The sequence below is a fragment of the Pungitius pungitius genome, unplaced genomic scaffold, assembly GCF_949316345.1.
Source record: "Pungitius pungitius unplaced genomic scaffold, fPunPun2.1 scaffold_24, whole genome shotgun sequence".
Classification (NCBI taxonomy): Eukaryota; Metazoa; Chordata; class Actinopteri; order Perciformes; family Gasterosteidae; genus Pungitius; species Pungitius pungitius.
Window position 1 is genome coordinate 766,509 of NW_026909886.1, and position 20,419 is coordinate 786,927.

At 44.9% G+C, this 20,419-nt stretch overlaps 43 non-coding genes across 43 annotated transcripts; all 43 read left to right on the top strand.

Moving 5' to 3' along the window:
• Window positions 1-289: 289 nt before the first annotated feature.
• Window positions 290-408, top strand: LOC134117793 (5S ribosomal RNA). The gene has a single exon (XR_009949349.1). It is a non-coding gene; the product is annotated as a 5S ribosomal RNA (ribosomal RNA).
• A 344-nt stretch (window positions 409-752) lies between these two features.
• LOC134117794 (5S ribosomal RNA) lies at window positions 753-871 on the top strand. The gene has a single exon (XR_009949350.1). It is a non-coding gene; the product is annotated as a 5S ribosomal RNA (ribosomal RNA).
• A 344-nt stretch (window positions 872-1,215) lies between these two features.
• On the top strand, window positions 1,216-1,334 carry LOC134117795 (5S ribosomal RNA). The gene has a single exon (XR_009949351.1). It is a non-coding gene; the product is annotated as a 5S ribosomal RNA (ribosomal RNA).
• A 339-nt stretch (window positions 1,335-1,673) lies between these two features.
• On the top strand, window positions 1,674-1,792 carry LOC134117796 (5S ribosomal RNA). Its single transcript, XR_009949352.1, has one exon. It is a non-coding gene; the product is annotated as a 5S ribosomal RNA (ribosomal RNA).
• A 344-nt stretch (window positions 1,793-2,136) lies between these two features.
• LOC134117797 (5S ribosomal RNA) lies at window positions 2,137-2,255 on the top strand. Its single transcript, XR_009949353.1, has one exon. It is a non-coding gene; the product is annotated as a 5S ribosomal RNA (ribosomal RNA).
• Window positions 2,256-2,594: 339 nt separating this feature from the next.
• On the top strand, window positions 2,595-2,713 carry LOC134117798 (5S ribosomal RNA). Its single transcript, XR_009949354.1, has one exon. It is a non-coding gene; the product is annotated as a 5S ribosomal RNA (ribosomal RNA).
• A 339-nt stretch (window positions 2,714-3,052) lies between these two features.
• LOC134117799 (5S ribosomal RNA) lies at window positions 3,053-3,171 on the top strand. Its single transcript, XR_009949355.1, has one exon. It is a non-coding gene; the product is annotated as a 5S ribosomal RNA (ribosomal RNA).
• A 344-nt stretch (window positions 3,172-3,515) lies between these two features.
• Window positions 3,516-3,634, top strand: LOC134117800 (5S ribosomal RNA). The gene has a single exon (XR_009949356.1). It is a non-coding gene; the product is annotated as a 5S ribosomal RNA (ribosomal RNA).
• A 339-nt stretch (window positions 3,635-3,973) lies between these two features.
• Window positions 3,974-4,092, top strand: LOC134117801 (5S ribosomal RNA). The gene has a single exon (XR_009949357.1). It is a non-coding gene; the product is annotated as a 5S ribosomal RNA (ribosomal RNA).
• Window positions 4,093-4,431: 339 nt separating this feature from the next.
• Window positions 4,432-4,550, top strand: LOC134117802 (5S ribosomal RNA). Its single transcript, XR_009949358.1, has one exon. It is a non-coding gene; the product is annotated as a 5S ribosomal RNA (ribosomal RNA).
• Window positions 4,551-4,894: 344 nt separating this feature from the next.
• On the top strand, window positions 4,895-5,013 carry LOC134117804 (5S ribosomal RNA). Its single transcript, XR_009949360.1, has one exon. It is a non-coding gene; the product is annotated as a 5S ribosomal RNA (ribosomal RNA).
• Window positions 5,014-5,352: 339 nt separating this feature from the next.
• Window positions 5,353-5,471, top strand: LOC134117805 (5S ribosomal RNA). The gene has a single exon (XR_009949361.1). It is a non-coding gene; the product is annotated as a 5S ribosomal RNA (ribosomal RNA).
• Window positions 5,472-5,815: 344 nt separating this feature from the next.
• LOC134117806 (5S ribosomal RNA) lies at window positions 5,816-5,934 on the top strand. Its single transcript, XR_009949362.1, has one exon. It is a non-coding gene; the product is annotated as a 5S ribosomal RNA (ribosomal RNA).
• A 339-nt stretch (window positions 5,935-6,273) lies between these two features.
• Window positions 6,274-6,392, top strand: LOC134117807 (5S ribosomal RNA). Its single transcript, XR_009949363.1, has one exon. It is a non-coding gene; the product is annotated as a 5S ribosomal RNA (ribosomal RNA).
• Window positions 6,393-6,788: 396 nt separating this feature from the next.
• Window positions 6,789-6,907, top strand: LOC134117808 (5S ribosomal RNA). The gene has a single exon (XR_009949364.1). It is a non-coding gene; the product is annotated as a 5S ribosomal RNA (ribosomal RNA).
• Window positions 6,908-7,246: 339 nt separating this feature from the next.
• On the top strand, window positions 7,247-7,365 carry LOC134117810 (5S ribosomal RNA). The gene has a single exon (XR_009949366.1). It is a non-coding gene; the product is annotated as a 5S ribosomal RNA (ribosomal RNA).
• Window positions 7,366-7,704: 339 nt separating this feature from the next.
• LOC134117811 (5S ribosomal RNA) lies at window positions 7,705-7,823 on the top strand. The gene has a single exon (XR_009949367.1). It is a non-coding gene; the product is annotated as a 5S ribosomal RNA (ribosomal RNA).
• Window positions 7,824-8,167: 344 nt separating this feature from the next.
• Window positions 8,168-8,286, top strand: LOC134117812 (5S ribosomal RNA). The gene has a single exon (XR_009949368.1). It is a non-coding gene; the product is annotated as a 5S ribosomal RNA (ribosomal RNA).
• A 339-nt stretch (window positions 8,287-8,625) lies between these two features.
• Window positions 8,626-8,744, top strand: LOC134117813 (5S ribosomal RNA). Its single transcript, XR_009949369.1, has one exon. It is a non-coding gene; the product is annotated as a 5S ribosomal RNA (ribosomal RNA).
• Window positions 8,745-9,088: 344 nt separating this feature from the next.
• LOC134117814 (5S ribosomal RNA) lies at window positions 9,089-9,207 on the top strand. Its single transcript, XR_009949370.1, has one exon. It is a non-coding gene; the product is annotated as a 5S ribosomal RNA (ribosomal RNA).
• A 339-nt stretch (window positions 9,208-9,546) lies between these two features.
• LOC134117816 (5S ribosomal RNA) lies at window positions 9,547-9,665 on the top strand. The gene has a single exon (XR_009949372.1). It is a non-coding gene; the product is annotated as a 5S ribosomal RNA (ribosomal RNA).
• Window positions 9,666-10,061: 396 nt separating this feature from the next.
• LOC134117817 (5S ribosomal RNA) lies at window positions 10,062-10,180 on the top strand. The gene has a single exon (XR_009949373.1). It is a non-coding gene; the product is annotated as a 5S ribosomal RNA (ribosomal RNA).
• A 339-nt stretch (window positions 10,181-10,519) lies between these two features.
• On the top strand, window positions 10,520-10,638 carry LOC134117818 (5S ribosomal RNA). Its single transcript, XR_009949374.1, has one exon. It is a non-coding gene; the product is annotated as a 5S ribosomal RNA (ribosomal RNA).
• Window positions 10,639-11,034: 396 nt separating this feature from the next.
• Window positions 11,035-11,153, top strand: LOC134117819 (5S ribosomal RNA). Its single transcript, XR_009949375.1, has one exon. It is a non-coding gene; the product is annotated as a 5S ribosomal RNA (ribosomal RNA).
• Window positions 11,154-11,492: 339 nt separating this feature from the next.
• Window positions 11,493-11,611, top strand: LOC134117820 (5S ribosomal RNA). Its single transcript, XR_009949376.1, has one exon. It is a non-coding gene; the product is annotated as a 5S ribosomal RNA (ribosomal RNA).
• Window positions 11,612-12,007: 396 nt separating this feature from the next.
• Window positions 12,008-12,126, top strand: LOC134117821 (5S ribosomal RNA). Its single transcript, XR_009949377.1, has one exon. It is a non-coding gene; the product is annotated as a 5S ribosomal RNA (ribosomal RNA).
• A 396-nt stretch (window positions 12,127-12,522) lies between these two features.
• Window positions 12,523-12,641, top strand: LOC134117822 (5S ribosomal RNA). The gene has a single exon (XR_009949378.1). It is a non-coding gene; the product is annotated as a 5S ribosomal RNA (ribosomal RNA).
• Window positions 12,642-12,985: 344 nt separating this feature from the next.
• LOC134117823 (5S ribosomal RNA) lies at window positions 12,986-13,104 on the top strand. The gene has a single exon (XR_009949379.1). It is a non-coding gene; the product is annotated as a 5S ribosomal RNA (ribosomal RNA).
• A 339-nt stretch (window positions 13,105-13,443) lies between these two features.
• On the top strand, window positions 13,444-13,562 carry LOC134117824 (5S ribosomal RNA). Its single transcript, XR_009949380.1, has one exon. It is a non-coding gene; the product is annotated as a 5S ribosomal RNA (ribosomal RNA).
• A 395-nt stretch (window positions 13,563-13,957) lies between these two features.
• Window positions 13,958-14,076, top strand: LOC134118803 (5S ribosomal RNA). The gene has a single exon (XR_009950364.1). It is a non-coding gene; the product is annotated as a 5S ribosomal RNA (ribosomal RNA).
• A 339-nt stretch (window positions 14,077-14,415) lies between these two features.
• LOC134117825 (5S ribosomal RNA) lies at window positions 14,416-14,534 on the top strand. The gene has a single exon (XR_009949381.1). It is a non-coding gene; the product is annotated as a 5S ribosomal RNA (ribosomal RNA).
• A 344-nt stretch (window positions 14,535-14,878) lies between these two features.
• LOC134117827 (5S ribosomal RNA) lies at window positions 14,879-14,997 on the top strand. The gene has a single exon (XR_009949383.1). It is a non-coding gene; the product is annotated as a 5S ribosomal RNA (ribosomal RNA).
• A 339-nt stretch (window positions 14,998-15,336) lies between these two features.
• Window positions 15,337-15,455, top strand: LOC134117828 (5S ribosomal RNA). The gene has a single exon (XR_009949384.1). It is a non-coding gene; the product is annotated as a 5S ribosomal RNA (ribosomal RNA).
• A 395-nt stretch (window positions 15,456-15,850) lies between these two features.
• LOC134117829 (5S ribosomal RNA) lies at window positions 15,851-15,969 on the top strand. The gene has a single exon (XR_009949385.1). It is a non-coding gene; the product is annotated as a 5S ribosomal RNA (ribosomal RNA).
• Window positions 15,970-16,313: 344 nt separating this feature from the next.
• On the top strand, window positions 16,314-16,432 carry LOC134117830 (5S ribosomal RNA). The gene has a single exon (XR_009949386.1). It is a non-coding gene; the product is annotated as a 5S ribosomal RNA (ribosomal RNA).
• A 339-nt stretch (window positions 16,433-16,771) lies between these two features.
• Window positions 16,772-16,890, top strand: LOC134117831 (5S ribosomal RNA). Its single transcript, XR_009949387.1, has one exon. It is a non-coding gene; the product is annotated as a 5S ribosomal RNA (ribosomal RNA).
• Window positions 16,891-17,288: 398 nt separating this feature from the next.
• LOC134117832 (5S ribosomal RNA) lies at window positions 17,289-17,407 on the top strand. The gene has a single exon (XR_009949388.1). It is a non-coding gene; the product is annotated as a 5S ribosomal RNA (ribosomal RNA).
• Window positions 17,408-17,751: 344 nt separating this feature from the next.
• Window positions 17,752-17,870, top strand: LOC134117833 (5S ribosomal RNA). Its single transcript, XR_009949389.1, has one exon. It is a non-coding gene; the product is annotated as a 5S ribosomal RNA (ribosomal RNA).
• Window positions 17,871-18,209: 339 nt separating this feature from the next.
• Window positions 18,210-18,328, top strand: LOC134117834 (5S ribosomal RNA). The gene has a single exon (XR_009949390.1). It is a non-coding gene; the product is annotated as a 5S ribosomal RNA (ribosomal RNA).
• Window positions 18,329-18,723: 395 nt separating this feature from the next.
• LOC134118804 (5S ribosomal RNA) lies at window positions 18,724-18,842 on the top strand. Its single transcript, XR_009950365.1, has one exon. It is a non-coding gene; the product is annotated as a 5S ribosomal RNA (ribosomal RNA).
• Window positions 18,843-19,181: 339 nt separating this feature from the next.
• On the top strand, window positions 19,182-19,300 carry LOC134117835 (5S ribosomal RNA). Its single transcript, XR_009949391.1, has one exon. It is a non-coding gene; the product is annotated as a 5S ribosomal RNA (ribosomal RNA).
• Window positions 19,301-19,644: 344 nt separating this feature from the next.
• On the top strand, window positions 19,645-19,763 carry LOC134117836 (5S ribosomal RNA). Its single transcript, XR_009949392.1, has one exon. It is a non-coding gene; the product is annotated as a 5S ribosomal RNA (ribosomal RNA).
• Window positions 19,764-20,102: 339 nt separating this feature from the next.
• On the top strand, window positions 20,103-20,221 carry LOC134117838 (5S ribosomal RNA). The gene has a single exon (XR_009949394.1). It is a non-coding gene; the product is annotated as a 5S ribosomal RNA (ribosomal RNA).
• Window positions 20,222-20,419: the final 198 nt, after the last annotated feature.

A 20,419-nucleotide genomic window follows, 5' to 3' on the forward strand; every position in this document is an offset into this window, starting at 1 on the left:
CACAATTGTAAAAAAAAATTCACATTGTAGAAGAGATGCAATAGGAAGAAGATGAAAGGTGGCTTACGTCCATACCATCGTCAGGCCATTTGAGGTGGCGGGGACTGCAATGGCCATTCACCGATTGGCTGGGACTCCTGGGCGGGTCTTCTCTAGTCCATCCAATTTTCGGCATGGGATGTCACAGCCTTCTTTGCATACCCTTATTTAACCCACACAAAGATGCCAACGGCAGGCGTGTCATAATTCATTGACGCATTATAAAGGATTAGGAAAAAGATGAAAAGCAGCTTACGGCCATACCTCTCTGGTTCCGCCCGATCTCGTCTGATCTCGGAAGCTAAGCAGAGCAGGGCCTGGTTAGTACCTGGATGGAAGACCGCCTGGGAATCCCAGGTGCCGTAAGCTTTTTCACTTCTCTCTCCGAAAGCCGCCCAGCGCCGTAGATTGTACACCTGTTTTAAAGTTGGATATGAAAGGAAATTAGACAATATTATCCAAAATGATTCCGTTTCATGATTGCTAAATTAGTGTTGATCAACATTTACGATTGGCATACTATTGTTTGTAATTTAGCCGTTGAAATACAGGTGCTAACCCAACATGTTAGAATTGCCAGTGAAGAAAAGTAAAGTTACCTTCAGGCTTTAGGAACCTCTCTTGCCAATGCTAAGAACTGCTTCAATTTTAGAAAAAGAAACTTCTGATTATCTTTGACACGTTTTAAAGGATTAGGAAAAAGATGAAAAGCAGCTTACGGCCATACCTCTCTGGTTCCGCCCGATCTCGTCTGATCTCGGAAGCTAAGCAGAGCAGGGCCTGGTTAGTACCTGGATGGAAGACCGCCTGGGAATCCCAGGTGCCGTAAGCTTTTTCACTTCTCTCTCCGAAAGCCGCCCAGCGCCGTAGATTGTACACCTGTTTTAAAGTTGGATATGAAAGGAAATTAGACAATATTATCCAAAATGATTCCGTTTCATGATTGCTAAATTAGTGTTGATCAACATTTACGATTGGCATACTATTGTTTGTAATTTAGCCGTTGAAATACAGGTGCTAACCCAACATGTTAGAATTGCCAGTGAAGAAAAGTAAAGTTACCTTCAGGCTTTAGGAACCTCTCTTGCCAATGCTAAGAACTGCTTCAATTTTAGAAAAAGAAACTTCTGATTATCTTTGACACGTTTTAAAGGATTAGGAAAAAGATGAAAAGCAGCTTACGGCCATACCTCTCTGGTTCCGCCCGATCTCGTCTGATCTCGGAAGCTAAGCAGAGCAGGGCCTGGTTAGTACCTGGATGGAAGACCGCCTGGGAATCCCAGGTGCCGTAAGCTTTTTCACTTCTCTCTCTGAAAGCCGCCCAGCGCCGTAGATTGTACACCTACACAATTGTAAAAAAAATTTCACATTGTAGAAGAGATGCAATAGGAAGAAGATGAAAGGTGGCTTACGTCCATACCATCGTCAGGCCATTTGAGGTGGCGGGGACTGCAATGGCCATTCACCGATTGGCTGGGACTCCTGGGCGGGTCTTCTCTAGTCCATCCAATTTTCGGCATGGGATGTCACAGCCTTCTTTGCATACCCTTATTTAACCCACACAAAGATGCCAACGGCAGGCGTGTCATAATTCATTGACGCATTATAAAGGATTAGGAAAAAGATGAAAAGCAGCTTACGGCCATACCTCTCTGGTTCCGCCCGATCTCGTCTGATCTCGGAAGCTAAGCAGAGCAGGGCCTGGTTAGTACCTGGATGGAAGACCGCCTGGGAATCCCAGGTGCCGTAAGCTTTTTCACTTCTCTCTCCGAAAGCCGCCCAGCGCCGTAGATTGTACACCTGTTTTAAAGTTGGATATGAAAGGAAATTAGACAATATTATCCAAAATGATTCCGTTTCATGATTGCTAAATTAGTGTTGATCAACATTTACGATTGGCATACTATTGTTTGTAATTTAGCCGTTGAAATACAGGTGCTAACCCAACATGTTAGAATTGCCAGTGAAGAAAAGTAAAGTTACCTTCAGGCTTTAGGAACCTCTCTTGCCAATGCTAAGAACTGCTTCAATTTTAGAAAAAGAAACTTCTGATTATCGTTGACACGTTTTAAAGGATTAGGAAAAAGATGAAAAGCAGCTTACGGCCATACCTCTCTGGTTCCGCCCGATCTCGTCTGATCTCGGAAGCTAAGCAGAGCAGGGCCTGGTTAGTACCTGGATGGAAGACCGCCTGGGAATCCCAGGTGCCGTAAGCTTTTTCACTTCTCTCTCTGAAAGCCGCCCAGCGCCGTAGATTGTACACCTACACAATTGTAAAAAAAAATTCACATTGTAGAAGAGATGCAATAGGAAGAAGATGAAAGGTGGCTTACGTCCATACCATCGTCAGGCCATTTGAGGTGGCGGGGACTGCAATGGCCATTCACCGATTGGCTGGGACTCCTGGGCGGGTCTTCTCTAGTCCATCCAATTTTCGGCATGGGATGTCACAGCCTTCTTTGCATACCCTTATTTAACCCACACAAAGATGCCAACGGCAGGCGTGTCATAATTCATTGACGCATTATAAAGGATTAGGAAAAAGATGAAAAGCAGCTTACGGCCATACCTCTCTGGTTCCGCCCGATCTCGTCTGATCTCGGAAGCTAAGCAGAGCAGGGCCTGGTTAGTACCTGGATGGAAGACCGCCTGGGAATCCCAGGTGCCGTAAGCTTTTTCACTTCTCTCTCTGAAAGCCGCCCAGCGCCGTAGATTGTACACCTACACAATTGTAAAAAAAATTTCACATTGTAGAAGAGATGCAATAGGAAGAAGATGAAAGGTGGCTTACGTCCATACCATCGTCAGGCCATTTGAGGTGGCGGGGACTGCAATGGCCATTCACCGATTGGCTGGGACTCCTGGGCGGGTCTTCTCTAGTCCATCCAATTTTCGGCATGGGATGTCACAGCCTTCTTTGCATACCCTTATTTAACCCACACAAAGATGCCAACGGCAGGCGTGTCATAATTCATTGACGCATTATAAAGGATTAGGAAAAAGATGAAAAGCAGCTTACGGCCATACCTCTCTGGTTCCGCCCGATCTCGTCTGATCTCGGAAGCTAAGCAGAGCAGGGCCTGGTTAGTACCTGGATGGAAGACCGCCTGGGAATCCCAGGTGCCGTAAGCTTTTTCACTTCTCTCTCCGAAAGCCGCCCAGCGCCGTAGATTGTACACCTGTTTTAAAGTTGGATATGAAAGGAAATTAGACAATATTATCCAAAATGATTCCGTTTCATGATTGCTAAATTAGTGTTGATCAACATTTACGATTGGCATACTATTGTTTGTAATTTAGCCGTTGAAATACAGGTGCTAACCCAACATGTTAGAATTGCCAGTGAAGAAAAGTAAAGTTACCTTCAGGCTTTAGGAACCTCTCTTGCCAATGCTAAGAACTGCTTCAATTTTAGAAAAAGAAACTTCTGATTATCTTTGACACGTTTTAAAGGATTAGGAAAAAGATGAAAAGCAGCTTACGGCCATACCTCTCTGGTTCCGCCCGATCTCGTCTGATCTCGGAAGCTAAGCAGAGCAGGGCCTGGTTAGTACCTGGATGGAAGACCGCCTGGGAATCCCAGGTGCCGTAAGCTTTTTCACTTCTCTCTCTGAAAGCCGCCCAGCGCCGTAGATTGTACACCTACACAATTGTAAAAAAAAATTCACATTGTAGAAGAGATGCAATAGGAAGAAGATGAAAGGTGGCTTACGTCCATACCATCGTCAGGCCATTTGAGGTGGCGGGGACTGCAATGGCCATTCACCGATTGGCTGGGACTCCTGGGCGGGTCTTCTCTAGTCCATCCAATTTTCGGCATGGGATGTCACAGCCTTCTTTGCATACCCTTATTTAACCCACACAAAGATGCCAACGGCAGGCGTGTCATAATTCATTGACGCATTATAAAGGATTAGGAAAAAGATGAAAAGCAGCTTACGGCCATACCTCTCTGGTTCCGCCCGATCTCGTCTGATCTCGGAAGCTAAGCAGAGCAGGGCCTGGTTAGTACCTGGATGGAAGACCGCCTGGGAATCCCAGGTGCCGTAAGCTTTTTCACTTCTCTCTCTGAAAGCCGCCCAGCGCCGTAGATTGTACACCTACACAATTGTAAAAAAAATTTCACATTGTAGAAGAGATGCAATAGGAAGAAGATGAAAGGTGGCTTACGTCCATACCATCGTCAGGCCATTTGAGGTGGCGGGGACTGCAATGGCCATTCACCGATTGGCTGGGACTCCTGGGCGGGTCTTCTCTAGTCCATCCAATTTTCGGCATGGGATGTCACAGCCTTCTTTGCATACCCTTATTTAACCCACACAAAGATGCCAACGGCAGGCGTGTCATAATTCATTGACGCATTATAAAGGATTAGGAAAAAGATGAAAAGCAGCTTACGGCCATACCTCTCTGGTTCCGCCCGATCTCGTCTGATCTCGGAAGCTAAGCAGAGCAGGGCCTGGTTAGTACCTGGATGGAAGACCGCCTGGGAATCCCAGGTGCCGTAAGCTTTTTCACTTCTCTCTCCGAAAGCCGCCCAGCGCCGTAGATTGTACACCTGTTTTAAAGTTGGATATGAAAGGAAATTAGACAATATTATCCAAAATGATTCCGTTTCATGATTGCTAAATTAGTGTTGATCAACATTTACGATTGGCATACTATTGTTTGTAATTTAGCCGTTGAAATACAGGTGCTAACCCAACATGTTAGAATTGCCAGTGAAGAAAAGTAAAGTTACCTTCAGGCTTTAGGAACCTCTCTTGCCAATGCTAAGAACTGCTTCAATTTTAGAAAAAGAAACTTCTGATTATCTTTGACACGTTTTAAAGGATTAGGAAAAAGATGAAAAGCAGCTTACGGCCATACCTCTCTGGTTCCGCCCGATCTCGTCTGATCTCGGAAGCTAAGCAGAGCAGGGCCTGGTTAGTACCTGGATGGAAGACCGCCTGGGAATCCCAGGTGCCGTAAGCTTTTTCACTTCTCTCTCTGAAAGCCGCCCAGCGCCGTAGATTGTACACCTACACAATTGTAAAAAAAAATTCACATTGTAGAAGAGATGCAATAGGAAGAAGATGAAAGGTGGCTTACGTCCATACCATCGTCAGGCCATTTGAGGTGGCGGGGACTGCAATGGCCATTCACCGATTGGCTGGGACTCCTGGGCGGGTCTTCTCTAGTCCATCCAATTTTCGGCATGGGATGTCACAGCCTTCTTTGCATACCCTTATTTAACCCACACAAAGATGCCAACGGCAGGCGTGTCATAATTCATTGACGCATTATAAAGGATTAGGAAAAAGATGAAAAGCAGCTTACGGCCATACCTCTCTGGTTCCGCCCGATCTCGTCTGATCTCGGAAGCTAAGCAGAGCAGGGCCTGGTTAGTACCTGGATGGAAGACCGCCTGGGAATCCCAGGTGCCGTAAGCTTTTTCACTTCTCTCTCCGAAAGCCGCCCAGCGCCGTAGATTGTACACCTGTTTTAAAGTTGGATATGAAAGGAAATTAGACAATATTATCCAAAATGATTCCGTTTCATGATTGCTAAATTAGTGTTGATCAACATTTACGATTGGCATACTATTGTTTGTAATTTAGCCGTTGAAATACAGGTGCTAACCCAACATGTTAGAATTGCCAGTGAAGAAAAGTAAAGTTACCTTCAGGCTTTAGGAACCTCTCTTGCCAATGCTAAGAACTGCTTCAATTTTAGAAAAAGAAACTTCTGATTATCGTTGACACGTTTTAAAGGATTAGGAAAAAGATGAAAAGCAGCTTACGGCCATACCTCTCTGGTTCCGCCCGATCTCGTCTGATCTCGGAAGCTAAGCAGAGCAGGGCCTGGTTAGTACCTGGATGGAAGACCGCCTGGGAATCCCAGGTGCCGTAAGCTTTTTCACTTCTCTCTCCGAAAGCCGCCCAGCGCCGCAGATTGTACACCTACACAATTGTAAAAAGCATTTCACATTGTAGAAGAGATGCAATAGGAAGAAGATGAAAGGTGGCTTACGTCCATACCATCGTCAGGCCATTTGAGGTGGCGGGGACTGCACTGGCCATCCACCGATTGGCTGGGACTCCTGGGCGGGTCTTCTCTAGTCCATCCAATTTTCGGCATAGGATGTCACAGCCTTCTTTGCATACCCTTATTTAACCCACACAAAGTTGCCAACGGCAGGCGTGACATAATTTTTTGACGCATTATAAAGGATTAGGAAAAAGATAAAGAGCAGCTTACGGCCATACCTCTCTGGTTCCGCCCGATCTCGTCTGATCTCGGAAGCTAAGCAGAGCAGGGCCTGGTTAGTACCTGGATGGAAGACCGCCTGGGAATCCCAGGTGCCGTAAGCTTTTTCACTTCTCTCTGGAAGCCGCCGAGCGCCGCAGATTGTACACCTACAAATTACAAAAAGTATATCACATTGTCGAAGAGATGCATGTTTAGTGTTGTTTTAACGTTGGATATATAAGGAACTTAGACAATATCATCAAAAATGATTCCGTTTCATGGTTGCTAAATTAGTGTTGATCAACATTTAACAATTGGCATACTTTTGTTTGTAATTTAGCCGTTCAAATACAGGTGCTAACCCAACATGTTAGAATTGCCAGTGAAGAAAAGTAAAGTTACCTTCAGGTTTTAGGAACCTCTCTTGCCAATCCTAAGAACTGCTTCAATTTTAGAAAAACAAACTCTTCTGATTATCTTTGACACGTTTTAAAGGATTAGGAAAAAGATAAAAAGCAGCTTACGGCCATACCTCTCTGGTTCCGCCCGATCTCGTCTGATCTCGGAAGCTAAGCAGAGCAGGGCCTGGTTAGTACCTGGATGGAAGACCGCCTGGGAATCCCAGGTGCCGTAAGCTTTTTCACTTCTCTCTCTGAAAGCCGCCCAGCGCCGTAGATTGTACACCTACACAATTGTAAAAAAAAATTCACATTGTAGAAGAGATGCAATAGGAAGAAGATGAAAGGTGGCTTACGTCCATACCATCGTCAGGCCATTTGAGGTGGCGGGGACTGCAATGGCCATTCACCGATTGGCTGGGACTCCTGGGCGGGTCTTCTCTAGTCCATCCAATTTTCGGCATGGGATGTCACAGCCTTCTTTGCATACCCTTATTTAACCCACACAAAGATGCCAACGGCAGGCGTGTCATAATTCATTGACGCATTATAAAGGATTAGGAAAAAGATGAAAAGCAGCTTACGGCCATACCTCTCTGGTTCCGCCCGATCTCGTCTGATCTCGGAAGCTAAGCAGAGCAGGGCCTGGTTAGTACCTGGATGGAAGACCGCCTGGGAATCCCAGGTGCCGTAAGCTTTTTCACTTCTCTCTCTGAAAGCCGCCCAGCGCCGTAGATTGTACACCTACACAATTGTAAAAAAAATTTCACATTGTAGAAGAGATGCAATAGGAAGAAGATGAAAGGTGGCTTACGTCCATACCATCGTCAGGCCATTTGAGGTGGCGGGGACTGCAATGGCCATTCACCGATTGGCTGGGACTCCTGGGCGGGTCTTCTCTAGTCCATCCAATTTTCGGCATGGGATGTCACAGCCTTCTTTGCATACCCTTATATAACCCACACAAAGATGCCAACGGCAGGCGTGTCATAATTCATTGACGCATTATAAAGGATTAGGAAAAAGATGAAAAGCAGCTTACGGCCATACCTCTCTGGTTCCGCCCGATCTCGTCTGATCTCGGAAGCTAAGCAGAGCAGGGCCTGGTTAGTACCTGGATGGAAGACCGCCTGGGAATCCCAGGTGCCGTAAGCTTTTTCACTTCTCTCTCCGAAAGCCGCCCAGCGCCGTAGATTGTACACCTGTTTTAAAGTTGGATATGAAAGGAAATTAGACAATATTATCCAAAATGATTCCGTTTCATGATTGCTAAATTAGTGTTGATCAACATTTACGATTGGCATACTATTGTTTGTAATTTAGCCGTTGAAATACAGGTGCTAACCCAACATGTTAGAATTGCCAGTGAAGAAAAGTAAAGTTACCTTCAGGCTTTAGGAACCTCTCTTGCCAATGCTAAGAACTGCTTCAATTTTAGAAAAAGAAACTTCTGATTATCTTTGACACGTTTTAAAGGATTAGGAAAAAGATGAAAAGCAGCTTACGGCCATACCTCTCTGGTTCCGCCCGATCTCGTCTGATCTCGGAAGCTAAGCAGAGCAGGGCCTGGTTAGTACCTGGATGGAAGACCGCCTGGGAATCCCAGGTGCCGTAAGCTTTTTCACTTCTCTCTCTGAAAGCCGCCCAGCGCCGTAGATTGTACACCTACACAATTGTAAAAAAAAATTCACATTGTAGAAGAGATGCAATAGGAAGAAGATGAAAGGTGGCTTACGTCCATACCATCGTCAGGCCATTTGAGGTGGCGGGGACTGCAATGGCCATTCACCGATTGGCTGGGACTCCTGGGCGGGTCTTCTCTAGTCCATCCAATTTTCGGCATGGGATGTCACAGCCTTCTTTGCATACCCTTATTTAACCCACACAAAGATGCCAACGGCAGGCGTGTCATAATTCATTGACGCATTATAAAGGATTAGGAAAAAGATGAAAAGCAGCTTACGGCCATACCTCTCTGGTTCCGCCCGATCTCGTCTGATCTCGGAAGCTAAGCAGAGCAGGGCCTGGTTAGTACCTGGATGGAAGACCGCCTGGGAATCCCAGGTGCCGTAAGCTTTTTCACTTCTCTCTCCGAAAGCCGCCCAGCGCCGTAGATTGTACACCTGTTTTAAAGTTGGATATGAAAGGAAATTAGACAATATTATCCAAAATGATTCCGTTTCATGATTGCTAAATTAGTGTTGATCAACATTTACGATTGGCATACTATTGTTTGTAATTTAGCCGTTGAAATACAGGTGCTAACCCAACATGTTAGAATTGCCAGTGAAGAAAAGTAAAGTTACCTTCAGGCTTTAGGAACCTCTCTTGCCAATGCTAAGAACTGCTTCAATTTTAGAAAAAGAAACTTCTGATTATCTTTGACACGTTTTAAAGGATTAGGAAAAAGATGAAAAGCAGCTTACGGCCATACCTCTCTGGTTCCGCCCGATCTCGTCTGATCTCGGAAGCTAAGCAGAGCAGGGCCTGGTTAGTACCTGGATGGAAGACCGCCTGGGAATCCCAGGTGCCGTAAGCTTTTTCACTTCTCTCTCCGAAAGCCGCCCAGCGCCGCAGATTGTACACCTACACAATTGTAAAAAGCATTTCACATTGTAGAAGAGATGCAATAGGAAGAAGATGAAAGGTGGCTTACGTCCATACCATCGTCAGGCCATTTGAGGTGGCGGGGACTGCAATGGCCATCCACCGATTGGCTGGGACTCCTGGGCGGGTCTTCTCTAGTCCATCCAATTTTCGGCATAGGATGTCACAGCCTTCTTTGCATACCCTTATTTAACCCACACAAAGATGCCAACGGCAGGCGTGACATAATTTTTTGACGCATTATAAAGGATTAGGAAAAAGATAAAGAGCAGCTTACGGCCATACCTCTCTGGTTCCGCCCGATCTCGTCTGATCTCGGAAGCTAAGCAGAGCAGGGCCTGGTTAGTACCTGGATGGAAGACCGCCTGGGAATCCCAGGTGCCGTAAGCTTTTTCACTTCTCTCTGGAAGCCGCCGAGCGCCGCAGATTGTACACCTACAAATTACAAAAAGTATATCACATTGTCGAAGAGATGCATGTTTAGTGTTGTTTTAACGTTGGATATATAAGGAACTTAGACAATATCATCAAAAATGATTCCGTTTCATGGTTGCTAAATTAGTGTTGATCAACATTTAACAATTGGCATACTTTTGTTTGTAATTTAGCCGTTGAAATACAGGTGCTAACCCAACATGTTAGAATTGCCAGTGAAGAAAAGTAAAGTTACCTTCAGGTTTTAGGAACCTCTCTTGCCAATCCTAAGAACTGCTTCAATTTTAGAAAAACAAACTCTTCTGATTATCTTTGACACGTTTTAAAGGATTAGGAAAAAGATAAAAAGCAGCTTACGGCCATACCTCTCTGGTTCCGCCCGATCTCGTCTGATCTCGGAAGCTAAGCAGAGCAGGGCCTGGTTAGTACCTGGATGGAAGACCGCCTGGGAATCCCAGGTGCCGTAAGCTTTTTCACTTCTCTCTCCGAAAGCCGCCCAGGGCCGCAGATTGTACACCTACACAATTGTAAAAAGCATTTCACATTGTAGAAGAGATGCAATAGGAAGAAGATGAAAGGTGGCTTACGTCCGTACCATCGTCAGGCCATTTGAGGTGGCGGGGACTGCAATGGCCATCCACCGATTGGCTGGGACTCCTGGGCGGGTCTTCTCTAGTCCATCCAATTTTCGGCATAGGATGTCACAGCCTTCTTTGCATACCCTTATTTAACCCACACAAAGATGCCAACGGCAGGCGTGACATAATTTTTTGACGCATTATAAAGGATTAGGAAAAAGATAAAGAGCAGCTTACGGCCATACCTCTCTGGTTCCGCCCGATCTCGTCTGATCTCGGAAGCTAAGCAGAGCAGGGCCTGGTTAGTACCTGGATGGAAGACCGCCTGGGAATCCCAGGTGCCGTAAGCTTTTTCACTTCTCTCTGGAAGCCGCCGAGCGCCGCAGATTGTACACCTACAAATTACAAAAAGTATATCACATTGTCGAAGAGATGCATGTTTAGTGTTGTTTTAACGTTGGATATATAAGGAACTTAGACAATATAATCAAAAATGATTCCGTTTCATGGTTGCTAAATTAGTGTTGATCAACATTTAACAATTGGCATACTTTTGTTTGTAATTTAGCCGTTGAAATACAGGTGCTAACCCAACATGTTAGAATTGCCAGTGAAGAAAAGTAAAGTTACCTTCAGGTTTTAGGAACCTCTCTTGCCAATCCTAAGAACTGCTTCAATTTTAGAAAAAGAAACTCTTCTGATTATCTTTGACACGTTTTAAAGGATTAGGAAAAAGGTAAAAAGCAGCTTACGGCCATACCTCTCTGGTTCCGCCCGATCTCGTCTGATCTCGGAAGCTAAGCAGAGCAGGGCCTGGTTAGTACCTGGATGGAAGACCGCCTGGGAATCCCAGGTGCCGTAAGCTTTTTCACTTCTCTCTCCGAAAGCCGCCCAGCGCCGCAGATTGTACACCTACACAATTGTAAAAAGCATTTCACATTGTAGAAGAGATGCAATAGGAAGAAGATGAAAGGTGGCTTACGTCCATACCATCGTCAGGCCATTTGAGGTGGCGGGGACTGCAATGGCCATCCACCGATTGGCTGGGACTCCTGGGCGGGTCTTCTCTAGTCCATCCAATTTTCGGCATAGGATGTCACAGCCTTCTTTGCATACCCTTATTTAACCCACACAAAGATGCCAACGGCAGGCGTGACATAATTTTTTGACGCATTATAAAGGATTAGGAAAAAGATAAAGAGCAGCTTACGGCCATACCTCTCTGGTTCCGCCCGATCTCGTCTGATCTCGGAAGCTAAGCAGAGCAGGGCCTGGTTAGTACCTGGATGGAAGACCGCCTGGGAATCCCAGGTGCCGTAAGCTTTTTCACTTCTCTCCGGAAGCCGCCGAGCGCCGCGGATTGTACACCTACAAATTACAAAAAGTATATCACATTGTCGAAGAGATGCATGTTTAGTGTTGTTTTAACGTTGGATATATAAGGAACTTAGACAATATCATCAAAAATGATTCCGTTTCATGGTTGCTAAATTAGTGTTGATCAACATTTAACAATTGGCATACTTTTGTTTGTAATTTAGCCGTTGAAATACAGGTGCTAACCCAACATGTTAGAATTGCCAGTGAAGAAAAGTAAAGTTACCTTCAGGTTTTAGGAACTTCTCTTGCCAATCCTAAGAACTGCTTCAATTTTAGAAAAAGGAGCTCTTCTGATTATCTTTGACACGTTTTAAAGGATTAGGAAAAAGATAAAAAGCAGCTTACGGCCATACCTCTCTGGTTCCGCCCGATCTCGTCTGATCTCGGAAGCTAAGCAGAGCAGGGCCTGGTTAGTACCTGGATGGAAGACCGCCTGGGAATCCCAGGTGCCGTAAGCTTTTTCACTTCTCTCTGGAAGCCGCCGAGCGCCGCAGATTGTACACCTACAAATTACAAAAAGTATATCACATTGTCGAAGAGATGCATGTTTAGTGTTGTTTTAACGTTGGATATATAAGGAACTTAGACAATATCATCAAAATTGATTCCGTTTCATGGTTGCTAAATTAGTGTTGATCAACATTTAACAATTGGCATACTTTTGTTTGTAATTTAGCCGTTGAAATACAGGTGCTAACCCAACATGTTAGAATTGCCAGTGAAGAAAAGTAAAGTTACCTTCAGGTTTTAGGAACCTCTCTTGCCAATCCTAAGAACTGCTTCAATTTTAGAAAAAGAAACTCTTCTGATTATCTTTGACACGTTTTAAAGGATTAGGAAAAAGGTAAAAACCAGCTTACGGCCATACCTCTCTGGTTCCGCCCGATCTCGTCTGATCTCGGAAGCTAAGCAGAGCAGGGCCTGGTTAGTACCTGGATGGAAGACCGCCTGGGAATCCCAGGTGCCGTAAGCTTTTTCACTTCTCTCTCCGAAAGCCGCCCAGCGCCGTAGATTGTACACCTGTTTTAAAGTTGGATATGAAAGGAAATTAGACAATATTATCCAAAATGATTCCGTTTCATGATTGCTAAATTAGTGTTGATCAACATTTACGATTGGCATACTATTGTTTGTAATTTAGCCGTTGAAATACAGGTGCTAACCCAACATGTTAGAATTGCCAGTGAAGAAAAGTAAAGTTACCTTCAGGCTTTAGGAACCTCTCTTGCCAATGCTAAGAACTGCTTCAATTTTAGAAAAAGAAACTTCTGATTATCTTTGACACGTTTTAAAGGATTAGGAAAAAGATGAAAAGCAGCTTACGGCCATACCTCTCTGGTTCCGCCCGATCTCGTCTGATCTCGGAAGCTAAGCAGAGCAGGGCCTGGTTAGTACCTGGATGGAAGACCGCCTGGGAATCCCAGGTGCCGTAAGCTTTTTCACTTCTCTCTCCGAAAGCCGCCCAGGGCCGCAGATTGTACACCTACACAATTGTAAAAAGCATTTCACATTGTAGAAGAGATGCAATAGGAAGAAGATGAAAGGTGGCTTACGTCCGTACCATCGTCAGGCCATTTGAGGTGGCGGGGACTGCAATGGCCATCCACCGATTGGCTGGGACTCCTGGGCGGGTCTTCTCTAGTCCATCCAATTTTCGGCATAGGATGTCACAGCCTTCTTTGCATACCCTTATTTAACCCACACAAAGATGCCAACGGCAGGCGTGACATAATTTTTTGACGCATTATAAAGGATTAGGAAAAAGATAAAGAGCAGCTTACGGCCATACCTCTCTGGTTCCGCCCGATCTCGTCTGATCTCGGAAGCTAAGCAGAGCAGGGCCTGGTTAGTACCTGGATGGAAGACCGCCTGGGAATCCCAGGTGCCGTAAGCTTTTTTGCTTCTCTCTCCGAAAGCCGCCGAGCGCCGCAGATTGTACACCTACAAATTACAAAAAGAACATCACATTGTTGAAGAGATGCATGTTTAGTGTTGTTTTAACGTTGGATATGAAAGGAAATTAGACAATATTATCCAAAATGATTCCGTTTCATGATTGCTAAATTAGTGTTGATCAACATTTACGATTGGCATACTATTGTTTGTAATTTAGCCGTTGAAATACAGGTGCTAACCCAACATGTTAGAATTGCCAGTGAAGAAAAGTAAAGTTACCTTCAGGCTTTAGGAACCTCTCTTGCCAATGCTAAGAACTGCTTCAATTTTAGAAAAAGAAACTTCTGATTATCTTTGACACGTTTTAAAGGATTAGGAAAAAGATGAAAAGCAGCTTACGGCCATACCTCTCTGGTTCCGCCCGATCTCGTCTGATCTCGGAAGCTAAGCAGAGCAGGGCCTGGTTAGTACCTGGATGGAAGATCGCCTGGGAATCCCAGGTGCCGTAAGCTTTTTCACTTCTCTCTCTGAAAGCCGCCCAGCGCCGTAGATTGTACACCTACACAATTGTAAAAAAAATTTCACATTGTAGAAGAGATGCAATAGGAAGAAGATGAAAGGTGGCTTACGTCCATACCATCGTCAGGCCATTTGAGGTGGCGGGGACTGCAATGGCCATTCACCGATTGGCTGGGACTCCTGGGCGGGTCTTCTCTAGTCCATCCAATTTTCGGCATGGGATGTCACAGCCTTCTTTGCATACCCTTATTTAACCCACACAAAGATGCCAACGGCAGGCGTGTCATAATTCATTGACGCATTATAAAGGATTAGGAAAAAGATGAAAAGCAGCTTACGGCCATACCTCTCTGGTTCCGCCCGATCTCGTCTGATCTCGGAAGCTAAGCAGAGCAGGGCCTGGTTAGTACCTGGATGGAAGACCGCCTGGGAATCCCAGGTGCCGTAAGCTTTTTCACTTCTCTCTCCGAAAGCCGCCCAGCGCCGTAGATTGTACACCTGTTTTAAATTTGGATATGAAAGGAAATTAGACAATATTATCCAAAATGATTCCGTTTCATGATTGCTAAATTAGTGTTGATCAACATTTACGATTGGCATACTATTGTTTGTAATTTAGCCGTTGAAATACAGGTGCTAACCCAACATGTTAGAATTGCCAGTGAAGAAAAGTAAAGTTACCTTCAGGCTTTAGGAACCTCTCTTGCCAATGCTAAGAACTGCTTCAATTTTAGAAAAAGAAACTTCTGATTATCTTTGACACGTTTTAAAGGATTAGGAAAAAGATGAAAAGCAGCTTACGGCCATACCTCTCTGGTTCCGCCCGATCTCGTCTGATCTCGGAAGCTAAGCAGAGCAGGGCCTGGTTAGTACCTGGATGGAAGACCGCCTGGGAATCCCAGGTGCCGTAAGCTTTTTCACTTCTCTCTCTGAAAGCCGCCCAGCGCCGTAGATTGTACACCTACACAATTGTAAAAAAAAATTCACATTGTAGAAGAGATGCAATAGGAAGAAGATGAAAGGTGGCTTACGTCCATACCATCGTCAGGCCATTTGAGGTGGCGGGGACTGCAATGGCCATTCACCGATTGGCTGGGACTCCTGGGCGGGTCTTCTCTAGTCCATCCAATTTTCGGCATGGGATGTCACAGCCTTCTTTGCATACCCTTATTTAACCCACACAAAGATGCCAACGGCAGGCGTGTCATAATTCATTGACGCATTATAAAGGATTAGGAAAAAGATGAAAAGCAGCTTACGGCCATACCTCTCTGGTTCCGCCCGATCTCGTCTGATCTCGGAAGCTAAGCAGAGCAGGGCCTGGTTAGTACCTGGATGGAAGACCGCCTGGGAATCCCAGGTGCCGTAAGCTTTTTTGCTTCTCTCTCCGAAAGCCGCCGAGCGCCGCAGATTGTACACCTACAAATTACAAAAAGAACATCACATTGTTGAAGAGATGCATGTTTAGTGTTGTTTTAACGTTGGATATGAAAGGAAATTAGACAATATTATCCAAAATGATTCCGTTTCATGATTGCTAAATTAGTGTTGATCAACATTTACGATTGGCATACTATTGTTTGTAATTTAGCCGTTGAAATACAGGTGCTAACCCAACATGTTAGAATTGCCAGTGAAGAAAAGTAAAGTTACCTTCAGGCTTTAGGAACCTCTCTTGCCAATGCTAAGAACTGCTTCAATTTTAGAAAAAGAAACTTCTGATTATCTTTGACACGTTTTAAAGGATTAGGAAAAAGATGAAAAGCAGCTTACGGCCATACCTCTCTGGTTCCGCCCGATCTCGTCTGATCTCGGAAGCTAAGCAGAGCAGGGCCTGGTTAGTACCTGGATGGAAGACCGCCTGGGAATCCCAGGTGCCGTAAGCTTTTTCACTTCTCTCTCCGAAAGCCGCCCAGCGCCGTAGATTGTACACCTGTTTTAAAGTTGGATATGAAAGGAAATTAGACAATATTATCCAAAATGATTCCGTTTCATGATTGCTAAATTAGTGTTGATCAACATTTACGATTGGCATACTATTGTTTGTAATTTAGCCGTTGAAATACAGGTGCTAACCCAACATGTTAGAATTGCCAGTGAAGAAAAGTAAAGTTACCTTCAGGCTTTAGGAACCTCTCTTGCCAATGCTAAGAACTGCTTCAATTTTAGAAAAAGAAACTTCTGATTATCTTTGACACGTTTTAAAGGATTAGGAAAAAGATGAAAAGCAGCTTACGGCCATACCTCTCTGGTTCCGCCCGATCTCGTCTGATCTCGGAAGCTAAGCAGAGCAGGGCCTGGTTAGTACCTGGATGGAAGACCGCCTGGGAATCCCAGGTGCCGTAAGCTTTTTCACTTCTCTCTCTGAAAGCCGCCCAGCGCCGTAGATTGTACACCTACACAATTGTAAAAAAAAATTCACATTGTAGAACAGATGCAATAGGAAGAAGATGAAAGGTGGCTTACGTCCATACCATCAACAGGCCATTTGAGGTGGCGGGGACTGCAATGGCCATTCACCGATTGGCTGGGACTCCTGGGCGGGTCTTCTCTAGTCCATCCAATTTTCGGCATGGGATGTCACAGCCTTCTTTGCATACCCTTATTTAACCCACACAAAGATGCCAACGGCAGGCGTGTCATAATTCATTGACGCATTATAAAGGATTAGGAAAAAGATGAAAAGCAGCTTACGGCCATACCTCTCTGGTTCCGCCCGATCTCGTCTGATCTCGGAAGCTAAGCAGAGCAGGGCCTGGTTAGTACCTGGATGGAAGACCGCCTGGGAATCCCAGGTGCCGTAAGCTTTTTCACTTCTCTCTCCGAAAGCCGCCGAGCGCCGCAGATTGTACACCTACAAATTACAAAAAGAACATCACATTGTTGAAGAGATGCATGTTTAGTGTTGTTTTAACGTTGGATATGAAAGGAAATTAGACAATATTATCCAAAATGATTCCGTTTCATGATTGCTAAATTAGTGTTGATCAACATTTAACAATTGGCATACTTTTGTTTGTAATTTAGCCGTTGAAATACAGGTGCTAACCCAACATGTTAGAATTGCCAGTGAAGAAAAGTAAAGTTACCTTCAGGTTTTAGGAACCTCTCTTGCCAATCCTAAGAACTGCTTCAATTTTAGAAAAAGAAACTCTTCTGATTATCTTTGACACGTTTTAAAGGATTAGGAAAAAGGTAAAAACCAGCTTACGGCCATACCTCTCTGGTTCCGCCCGATCTCGTCTGATCTCGGAAGCTAAGCAGAGCAGGGCCTGGTTAGTACCTGGATGGAAGACCGCCTGGGAATCCCAGGTGCCGTAAGCTTTTTCACTTCTCTCTCCGAAAGCCGCCCAGCGCCGTAGATTGTACACCTGTTTTAAAGTTGGATATGAAAGGAAATTAGACAATATTATCCAAAATGATTCCGTTTCATGATTGCTAAATTAGTGTTGATCAACATTTACGATTGGCATACTATTGTTTGTAATTTAGCCGTTGAAATACAGGTGCTAACCCAACATGTTAGAATTGCCAGTGAAGAAAAGTAAAGTTACCTTCAGGCTTTAGGAACCTCTCTTGCCAATGCTAAGAACTGCTTCAATTTTAGAAAAAGAAACTTCTGATTATCTTTGACACGTTTTAAAGGATTAGGAAAAAGATGAAAAGCAGCTTACGGCCATACCTCTCTGGTTCCGCCCGATCTCGTCTGATCTCGGAAGCTAAGCAGAGCAGGGCCTGGTTAGTACCTGGATGGAAGACCGCCTGGGAATCCCAGGTGCCGTAAGCTTTTTCACTTCTCTCTCCGAAAGCCGCCCAGGGCCGCAGATTGTACACCTACACAATTGTAAAAAGCATTTCACATTGTAGAAGAGATGCAATAGGAAGAAGATGAAAGGTGGCTTACGTCCGTACCATCGTCAGGCCATTTGAGGTGGCGGGGACTGCAATGGCCATCCACCGATTGGCTGGGACTCCTGGGCGGGTCTTCTCTAGTCCATCCAATTTTCGGCATAGGATGTCACAGCCTTCTTTGCATACCCTTATTTAACCCACACAAAGATGCCAACGGCAGGCGTGACATAATTTTTTGACGCATTATAAAGGATTAGGAAAAAGATAAAGAGCAGCTTACGGCCATACCTCTCTGGTTCCGCCCGATCTCGTCTGATCTCGGAAGCTAAGCAGAGCAGGGCCTGGTTAGTACCTGGATGGAAGACCGCCTGGGAATCCCAGGTGCCGTAAGCTTTTTTGCTTCTCTCTCCGAAAGCCGCCGAGCGCCGCAGATTGTACACCTACAAATTACAAAAAGAACATCACATTGTTGAAGAGATGCATGTTTAGTGTTGTTTTAACGTTGGATATGAAAGGAAATTAGACAATATTATCCAAAATGATTCCGTTTCATGATTGCTAAATTAGTGTTGATCAACATTTACGATTGGCATACTATTGTTTGTAATTTAGCCGTTGAAATACAGGTGCTAACCCAACATGTTAGAATTGCCAGTGAAGAAAAGTAAAGTTACCTTCAGGCTTTAGGAACCTCTCTTGCCAATGCTAAGAACTGCTTCAATTTTAGAAAAAGAAACTTCTGATTATCTTTGACACGTTTTAAAGGATTAGGAAAAAGATGAAAAGCAGCTTACGGCCATACCTCTCTGGTTCCGCCCGATCTCGTCTGATCTCGGAAGCTAAGCAGAGCAGGGCCTGGTTAGTACCTGGATGGAAGATCGCCTGGGAATCCCAGGTGCCGTAAGCTTTTTCACTTCTCTCTCTGAAAGCCGCCCAGCGCCGTAGATTGTACACCTACACAATTGTAAAAAAAATTTCACATTGTAGAAGAGATGCAATAGGAAGAAGATGAAAGGTGGCTTACGTCCATACCATCGTCAGGCCATTTGAGGTGGCGGGGACTGCAATGGCCATTCACCGATTGGCTGGGACTCCTGGGCGGGTCTTCTCTAGTCCATCCAATTTTCGGCATGGGATGTCACAGCCTTCTTTGCATACCCTTATTTAACCCACACAAAGATGCCAACGGCAGGCGTGTCATAATTCATTGACGCATTATAAAGGATTAGGAAAAAGATGAAAAGCAGCTTACGGCCATACCTCTCTGGTTCCGCCCGATCTCGTCTGATCTCGGAAGCTAAGCAGAGCAGGGCCTGGTTAGTACCTGGATGGAAGACCGCCTGGGAATCCCAGGTGCCGTAAGCTTTTTCACTTCTCTCTCCGAAAGCCGCCCAGCGCCGTAGATTGTACACCTGTTTTAAATTTGGATATGAAAGGAAATTAGACAATATTATCCAAAATGATTCCGTTTCATGATTGCTAAATTAGTGTTGATCAACATTTACGATTGGCATACTATTGTTTGTAATTTAGCCGTTGAAATACAGGTGCTAACCCAACATGTTAGAATTGCCAGTGAAGAAAAGTAAAGTTACCTTCAGGCTTTAGGAACCTCTCTTGCCAATGCTAAGAACTGCTTCAATTTTAGAAAAAGAAACTTCTGATTATCTTTGACACGTTTTAAAGGATTAGGAAAAAGATGAAAAGCAGCTTACGGCCATACCTCTCTGGTTCCGCCCGATCTCGTCTGATCTCGGAAGCTAAGCAGAGCAGGGCCTGGTTAGTACCTGGATGGAAGACCGCCTGGGAATCCCAGGTGCCGTAAGCTTTTTCACTTCTCTCTCTGAAAGCCGCCCAGCGCCGTAGATTGTACACCTACACAATTGTAAAAAAAAATTCACATTGTAGAAGAGATGCAATAGGAAGAAGATGAAAGGTGGCTTACGTCCATACCATCGTCAGGCCATTTGAGGTGGCGGGGACTGCAATGGCCATTCACCGATTGGCTGGGACTCCTGGGCGGGTCTTCTCTAGTCCATCCAATTTTCGGCATGGGATGTCACAGCCTTCTTTGCATACCCTTATTTAACCCACACAAAGATGCCAACGGCAGGCGTGTCATAATTCATTGACGCATTATAAAGGATTAGGAAAAAGATGAAAAGCAGCTTACGGCCATACCTCTCTGGTTCCGCCCGATCTCGTCTGATCTCGGAAGCTAAGCAGAGCAGGGCCTGGTTAGTACCTGGATGGAAGACCGCCTGGGAATCCCAGGTGCCGTAAGCTTTTTTGCTTCTCTCTCCGAAAGCCGCCGAGCGCCGCAGATTGTACACCTACAAATTACAAAAAGAACATCACATTGTTGAAGAGATGCATGTTTAGTGTTGTTTTAACGTTGGATATGAAAGGAAATTAGACAATATTATCCAAAATGATTCCGTTTCATGATTGCTAAATTAGTGTTGATCAACATTTACGATTGGC